Consider the following 8,843-nt stretch of genomic DNA (forward strand, 5'->3'; position numbering starts at 1 on the left):
AATGACTAACGTGAATTCATGAACTGCATGCCGTGGACTGGAGCATACAATATTAGCTTCAATATACACTTCTCTAGTCATTTCTTAAAGCAAATCTGTTAAGTGTGTGTTTTCACAAAATTGTTCACGGAGTTGTTCTGCAATAATCAAATTGTTTATAACTTGACACTTCACAACGAATCATTCTGACCTTTATTAAATTACTTTTCTAATTTATAAATAACTCAATTTTTAAGTAGTTGTGTCGTAACATATGCACAAAATCATCATTCTTAACATATATTATCGTCGAATTTCTTCGTGCGTCCCTTATTTCGGGCTTGGTAAAATACCATGACAATTTCGGATTTACAACTGTAGAGCGTGATGACGAGGTTATTGAAAACAATTGTTCTCTCAAATATTCCTTGTTTTTGGATCCTGATATACTTGATTTTCTCTAGCAAGCATTCTTCATCATTTCTCCTTTGAACGCTTGATTTCATAATGATTGATTTTGGATGTGCACTGAAGCCATTATTAAACTGGATGGTACATTTTTTGTACGTGTACTTGCCACCTATATCTTCATATAGACTCCTTTCGTCGCAACTAAAACAGAAAGTTCATGAAATCTGGCAACACATCTTCCCAGACACATTTGTATTTGGGCCGGTATGAACAGACCAAAAATCCTAAGCCTCCAGCAATCAAAAAGTGGGGTTTTTGACAATGATATTACCGACGTTTTGGCAGAATACTGTGGTCAATTTATCGGTAATGTTCTCTGTTGACAAGGCACCCAAGTTAAGGCTTCTTAGAAAGCTTCAAAAGTCCATCCAAACAGCCCCCCTATGAAGTGACATGTTCTCACTTCTCCTAGATATGGTTTTCAAATGAAAGCGGAAGCTGACTATATTAGGTACAAGACCTTATAGAACACTTTTAAAACACAAGTTATAAAGAAGTGAGTTTCTCCTAAAGATATTTCAATGTCTAATGGAGCTTCTGACGTATGAGTTCACGTTTCAAAATCTAAGTACTCAGTGAATCACTCCAGACGTTTTGTTGCTTTGAAAACAAGAAATTTTGCGCATGTTGAAGTTCCCACAAACAATTTTGCTCAGAAACCGAAGGCATAAATTAAACGCAAAGTCTTACAGTAATATTTTTAACCTGGCTTATCAGAAGGCTGAGGGAGAGGTGACTTACAAAAATCATTTATCAATTTTTATGTACTTAATTATGCCTCTTACTCTTCAATTAGCACAGGCTCCCTGCCAAGATCTTCCATCCAACCACGACCTGAGCAGTTACTTCTCGTTTTCTCCGGGTACTATCGATTCTCTTGATGTTTTCCTCCGATTTTCCATGCACTGTGCACTTTGGTCTTCATCCTTTCATTTTTCATTCAGGATTGTGGGGGGAGATTATCCGCAATCCGCCCATATTTGTGAAGCAGGACATTTTGCTTAATTACGGCTCCTTATGGTCACGTGATATGTCACGAACCACAAGTAATGATGCCCGTTTCTTATGCCGAAAACATCACGTCTGTGATCCTGAATTTGTTTCACTTCCTAACAAGAAATCCTATTGCAAGTAAGACTTATGATCATTCTACTGAAGGCGCTGCATCCGTAAGATAGTCATTCAACACCTGTGATTATTTACTTGGTTACGGTTGACCAATAAGGTGGACTGGCGCAGTTAATGCTACTAATGTTCTGAGGTCTGACAACTTTCAGCTGTAGGAATAGCAAGGAGTTCTACAGTCGAATGCATATAATTTCACTGAATCTTAGCAGTCGCCTATGCTTTCTCCTAATAAACGGTTCTAAAATATGTGAAAAAGGTGGTACACTACAGCATACGTCCTTACTGGATACAATTCGGACAAATCTCAGTCCTCATTTGTTTCTAAGGCATCCCATGAACAAAAATAGCCATTTTAATTAACACTAAGTTATGAAATAATTAGAAAATACCTACATAACCGAGTAATTATAAAAAACAAACCATAATAATTATTCCATTACTTTGAGGATATCGGTGCGACACAACTAGAAAGTCAGTGACTAAAGTGGTTATAATGAACACATTTACCTTGCCATTATTGACCAGTAGATCTTTGATACGCGTTTTGCCTCAAAAATGAGTGAATCCTAGTTTGAAAAAATTTGTTAACCCAGCTTCAATATAAAAAGATTGGATCTGGTTATCAAGAACCCGGTTTATAATGGGTTCGTACTGAACTGCATATGCACTTTAGAAGCTCAATATTAATAAAATTAGAATCAAAATTCTGAGGATCGTCTAACAATACCTACGTAGTCTACTTAAAGCTGTCAGATGTAGAAACACATGGAAATAGGGCAGTAAGGCAACAAAATTTGAATAAAAATAGTCTATACAAACCCACTTGGTTTGCGTAAAGCAGTTCATCCCGAGTTAACTGCATAGTTTGCATTCCGCTCCCCGATTCGGAGTGACTATAACTTTCTAAATCAGGTACGGAGGTGAGTTCTGTATCCAGAGGCCCATTTGAACCCGATAGACCACTTAACACTCCAGCAGCTTCTTGTTCCCACCAAGTTTGTAAATAAGCATCACAGCGCTCCTCAACTTCTTTAAACATCTGAAATAAAGAGTTGTATCATCAACGCATAACCATTAAATGATTTCTAAAACTGCCCATACGCCATAAAAAAGCAAAAAATCTTCGTACATAATATTACAAAGTTTACTTTTTTATTTGAATAGAAGTATTGGTACGAAGGGGCACCAAAATATATATACACTATGTAATAAGACAGAGAAAAGAAGGTATGACGTCTAAAAATTAAATGGGAGTTTAATAATCATGATAATAATAATAATCATTATTATTATGGGAGCAATTTAGTAACGAAATATACGATCAGAAAGAATTCTTACAGTTAGATAGCTTCTCAGTTAAGTGAAGAGAGTAAAAAACCAAAGCAGGACCTTCGCTGTGTTGCACTATCTCCAAGACCCTAAACAGGGAGTCACGAAGAACCAACATGCCAGTCCTGTACAGCTTTCTTTTATACCAGGACACCATGACATACACTGGCCACCTCTCCGCCTTTTTCAACCAGTCCTAGTGTTGACAAATAATTCACGATGTGAAGTTCTCTTGGACGACATTCGTAGTACGTATCCAAGCCACCGAAGCCTGTGTTTCTAAATGCTAATACCAACTAACATGAAGTTGTCACTGGATGTCAACAATCCTTCTGAAACAGAGATAATCAAACACAGAGAGTCGTCTAACATCCTCAACTCAGAGAGGCTATGTTTCACAAGCATAGAGCGAAATCTCTCTCACCGTCGCGTTGTAGATCCGACCTTTCACAGCCAGACTAACATCACGAAGGCTCCAAAGATGGCTCAGATTGGCGTAAGCTGCTCTGGCTTTAACTATATATGACTTAAACTCATTACTCACGCCACCACCAGCACTTACACAACTATCCGGATGCACGAACTTCTCAACTACTTCTATCTGCTCACTACCAAGAGTGGGTGTAGGCATTGACTCCTGTTAGTCTTGTTAGGGTAATTTGCACTTAGAATGTGGAAATCAAATGCCATAACTACGGGCACTGATTGCCAACTGACTAAGTGCAGACTGGATAGCTTGGGTATCATTGCACAGTAAGACAATATCATCAGGATACTCAAGGTCGGAAAGTCTTTCTACAAGCAACAGATCCACGCCACCATTACCTACATCCATCAGAGCTGTTTCCAGAACGTCATTGATCGCAAAGTTGAAGAGGAATGGTGAAATTCTACGACCCTGTTTAACCCCACTAATTGAATGTATAGAGGTGGTTGTATGTCTTCACTCTGTCGGATGTGTTAACATATAGGACCTTCGATAGTCTGTGCACAGTCGCAGTACACAGTCACCATCATCTGACCTGCAGCCAACAAGTCCTCATCGACCACTTAAACGACTCTCTTTTGTGACTAGACGCCCAATCTGAACATTAGAATTGGCGGCTGGTACCATACTATCGGTCAGAAATCAATTCCTGTACAACTTTTAACTGGTGGTAAAACTCATCCTTGATCGCATCCAGGCTGCAATCCGTCGGGGCATAGGCGATGACGAAAAGATGTCGTTTATCGCGCTGGTTTCTTCTCACTTTGATGAAGCTTTCTTATACAACAGCCCATAACCGACTGTTAACGGGGATCCAATCGATTAGTGATGCCTCAGCTCTAGCGCTTAGAGTGACACCAAAGCCAGCAAGACCAAACGAATATGTCACAGGGTCCCCGGATAAAGACAATTGAATCAAGCCCGACGAAGCGATAGGTGGAGAGCGAATTTGTTGCACTTCGCTAGATTCTTGAATACGGGTCTCCAATAGACAACAGACGTCGATTTTAAGACTTTCTAAACACACAGCCAACCCTATCTGTTGTCCGATCTGCATTTGTGTGCTAACGTTGAAGGAAGCCAGTTTCAATGGCATACATGGTCTCGGAATGACTGTTTCAGTACTCGTATTCGGTGGCAGCATTCAACATTCCACCAATCAGTGACTCAAGATCGTTTACATAGGAAAGGGTTTGCACCACAGGCGAGCTGCTGTATAAGTTGAAAAATAAGAATACCCAAAAGTGGGAATAGAAGAGAGCAGATAAGTGTTGTAGTATACAAAAAAATAATGAATATTATCAAATGAATGTGAAGCGTCCGAATTTTAATTGAAGCCAGAATAATATTTACGGTAGTAATCGTCATTTCATTTGATTTATGTATGAGGCGTGATACCGCGCAGCTGCCCTAAACCGAAGCAAGTGGTTCTCTTAGGGGGTCACACCCGGAGCCTTTGACCTAAAGATCTAATCCATAAGGCAGTGGAGCAACGTGAGGAAACGCGGTCCCATGATAGCCGGTGACCAACAACAGGTTCGTACACCATTTGTTTCGTTAGGATCCTGCATCCCGTGTGCACCATTGGTTAAGAATCAAGGTTTTCCAACTACTCAGGTGGATCCTCTATATTCTCCAGCCCAGTTAAGGCGCCAGACATTCGCTTTTCGTCCTCTCAATTTGGTAATTAACAGTAATGCCACGAGAAGGCAGTGGGTAGGACTTCCCTGGCAGTGGTTGTATTCACGTGACTGTGTGAGAGCCATTCGAGAGAGAGCCAACTATCCTCACTCTCGGCCAGATCAGAGCATTTGGGGGCAAGTTAGGAGCATTAATCTGAGTCGCAACCGTGGGAGAGGTGTACGATAACGGTACACTACCCACTGAATCCGGCAACGCCTCTTCAAGCTTTCCTTTGCTTCGTCTGAAGAAAGAAACCTGACGCCTGGAAACTCAGACAAACAGATTGCATCCCCAATATTGTCCGTAAATATCTCAGCCTGTTTGACCGTACTAAGAGACGATCTACAGAATTAGAAATAAATGAGCGTCGCCGAAACGTTTAAAGTATTCTCATACCCAAGGGTTTTTAAGTTGTTAAAGTTTGTGGCAAAACAAACCCCAAACCACTCTGGGTGGCTAGGGAATATTCCCATGAAATTAAAGTTGTGCTACACACACTCTCAGACTTCTGAATTAAATGATTTAGCTGAAGACAATGGTTGATATAGAAAAACTGGATGTCATTGCTGTCTCAGAAACATGGTTAACATCGGAAGTGTTTGATAATGAAATCCAGTTGGTTGGCATTTTATCCAGTAGGACTGGTAGATTAAACTGTACGAGAGGTGGGGTTACCCTATATACGAAAAGTACCTTACGCATACGAGCTGTTGAGACAACGGAACATGATTCAGGGACACGTGAACTGGTGCGTTGCAGGATGATATGTAGACAGCATGATATTAAATTAGTTGTTGTATACGGCAGTCCAGAATGTGTAGTGGGCGACTTCCAAGCAAACTTAAGTTCTGGTATAATAGGGGTAAAAGCCTTATAGTAGGCGACTTTAATGTACCGCATATAAACTGTGTAAACTTAGAAGTAGGGTTGTAATGGCATTGAATCCCAACCACAATCCTCAAAGCTGAACATGAGTTACCTGAGAAAATAAACTTTCAACATGTAACACTAGGAGAAGGTCAATTACGGTTGACGCGGCAAAAGTCATTTGAAATTCAATTCATCGGACGGCATGGCTCGGCCTTGCAGGCATGGTTATGCTTATGTAATATCACTTTTATTCATGTTAAATATATTGTTTTATCTTTAACCTAAATGTGTTCTCCACCATATGTTGGTCATAGTTACGATACGATGAGTTAGTATAGACAATCATGTGACTTCCACGTAAGATCTTAAAAATCAGGCAGTTACATCATGACAAGTCCACAATCTTAGGATTAGGTCTATTATTAGAGCCATACTAATGACGAAGTAGGTCATTATTCTACAGGGTCATCAACAACGTCATTTGATTGCAAACTGTTAGAAACTTCAATTGCACTAGCTTTATTGCAGCACATTAGAGATTTTACCAGATATGACCTACCACGCTCCTCGTCTCTCTTGGATTTAATCTTCACACACGATAATGATATCGGTCACATGACTTTCCTACCACCTCTACGAAAAAGTGATCATGCAGTCATCTTATTCAAGCTCATGGCTGAGATGACCTATCAAACAGTTGCATCGGCCTGTCCTAACATATGGAGGGCAGATATGGAGGCGACAAACTCTGCAGCATCGGCTGAAAACTGGATAATTGGCTCAGGGGCATCAGTAGAAGAGGAATGAACTCGTTTAAGGTAGTTACACAATCAGGTAACTCAACCACATATACCATGGACAGTCCCTAAGAAACGAAGCAAGATCATCCCTGAATAGGCCGGGATATTCGTTATTTACCAGGACAGGAGAAGAAATGTTGGAACGCTGCCATCAGCTTTGTCACAACAAGAACTATGGAACGCTACAGGTCGGTAAGAAGTAGATGTATAATTACAATCCAGAAAGCTCAAAGGAAATATGAAATCCAGCTGGCAACCTAAGAGACTATTCTCGTACATAAATTACAGAACAAGGATGTAGCATTGGATTCCCGACCTAATTAATTAAGGAAGGAATCGGATCTGAAATGAAAGATTGTGGTTAGGAAATAGCAAAGCCTATGGCAAACTGTTTCTGGAGAGTTTTTACTCAGGAGCCTCTTCCAGACGAAGAACTACACTCAGATATAATGTCAACAAACCATCTGCTCACCCTGGGCTTCGGTCGAAACGACGTACATAAATCTCTTAGCACATTAGACATCGAAAAGTCAACAGGACCAAATGAACTACACCCAAAAATCCTGAGCCGAATTGCACAATATATTGCAGTCCCACTAACTGAGATACTCGATATGTCACTTGACCAAGGGGTGTTACCTAAGAATTGGAAGGATGCAATCGTTACTCCCATGCATAAAGCAGGACCAGGACAACTTCCATTGAACTACAGACCTGTCAACGTCACCAGTGTCGTAGTAAAAATACTGGAAAGAACAGTCAAAAAGACCATCATGACATTCATGGAAACCAACAACTTGTTAAACAGTGAACAAAATGGTTTCAGACATGGTTTATCTTGCACAACAAACCTCCTTATAGCAAGAGAGCGATGGATAGAGGCTCTGGACAATGGAAAATCAGTGGATTTTGTCTACACAGACTTCAGCAAAGCATTTGACAAGGTACCATAGAATAAACTTCTATTGAAGCTAGAAAATCTTGGTATTGCCGAACCTTTCCTAAAGTGGCTTAGGGATTTCTAGTAGGTCGTAGACAGAAAGTAAGAGTACATTCGAACTGCTTCAACTGGAAACCAGTACTTAGCGGAGCACCTCAAGGTTCTGTCCTAGGTCCTTTACTTGTTATACTGTATGTAAATTACCTCCCAAGTATAGTTGAGTCCCCAATGTTATTTTACGCTGACGAAGTGAAAATCTGGCGAGAAATAATGAGAGACGAAGATGCATGAGCACTTCAGATAGACTCGAATATTGTGATCAACTAGTCTAAAATGTGGCTGATGCCTATCAACGAGGCAACGTGCGTCTAAATAAACTTTAGGGATACAAAGGTAAATAGGTAGGGAAGTGCTTGTACCTGTGGTCTGATCTCATAAGGATCTCGGGGTGACAGTGAGTTATCATTTTAAGACAACCGTCAATCGCCTGGAGGTTGTAACTAAGGGGGATTAGAACCCTAAGAGCTTTCAAACGGACATTCAACAAGTTAGATACTACAGTTTTCACTACAGTGTACACACCCTTAGTGAGAACTAAGCTTTAAAACTGCGTTCAGGCTGCAAGCACAGAGGGTAGTTACCAGCGTAATTCTATAACTCCAGTGTTTAGCAGCCACGAAATCAGTTCGGGGACTCAAATTCAAAATGTATGAAGAGCATCTCCAATCACTTAACCTTTACCCGTTAGAGTACAGGCGTCTTAGAAGTGACCTTCTTATGGCTTACAGTATCCTTGACACTTCTGGTTATCCCTTTAAACATCTACGTAATCTTAGTCACAATACTAACCTAAGGGGTAGCACCCAGAAATTGGAGACTCAACATAGCAGAACGGACTGTATACACAACTTCTACTCCTTAAGAGTTGTCGAATTCTGGCATTCGCTGCCGACTGAGCTAGTCCAAGCAACTTCCAAGGAGTCCTTTAAGAGGAAACTTGACCTATTATTAAGTACTAAAGATAATGTCTTATTATGACTTACCAATTTCTTTTTTTCCTATTATCGTTAATATCACCTAGGTTCCTTTCTGGAGGTATTGGTGATCCACTGATACTAGACACGGAGGCCCGTTAAGCGAAAGCTTCTTCTATTCC

Source organism: Schistosoma mansoni, chromosome W, assembly GCF_000237925.1.
Source record: "Schistosoma mansoni strain Puerto Rico chromosome W, complete genome".
Classification (NCBI taxonomy): domain Eukaryota; kingdom Metazoa; phylum Platyhelminthes; class Trematoda; order Strigeidida; family Schistosomatidae; genus Schistosoma; species Schistosoma mansoni.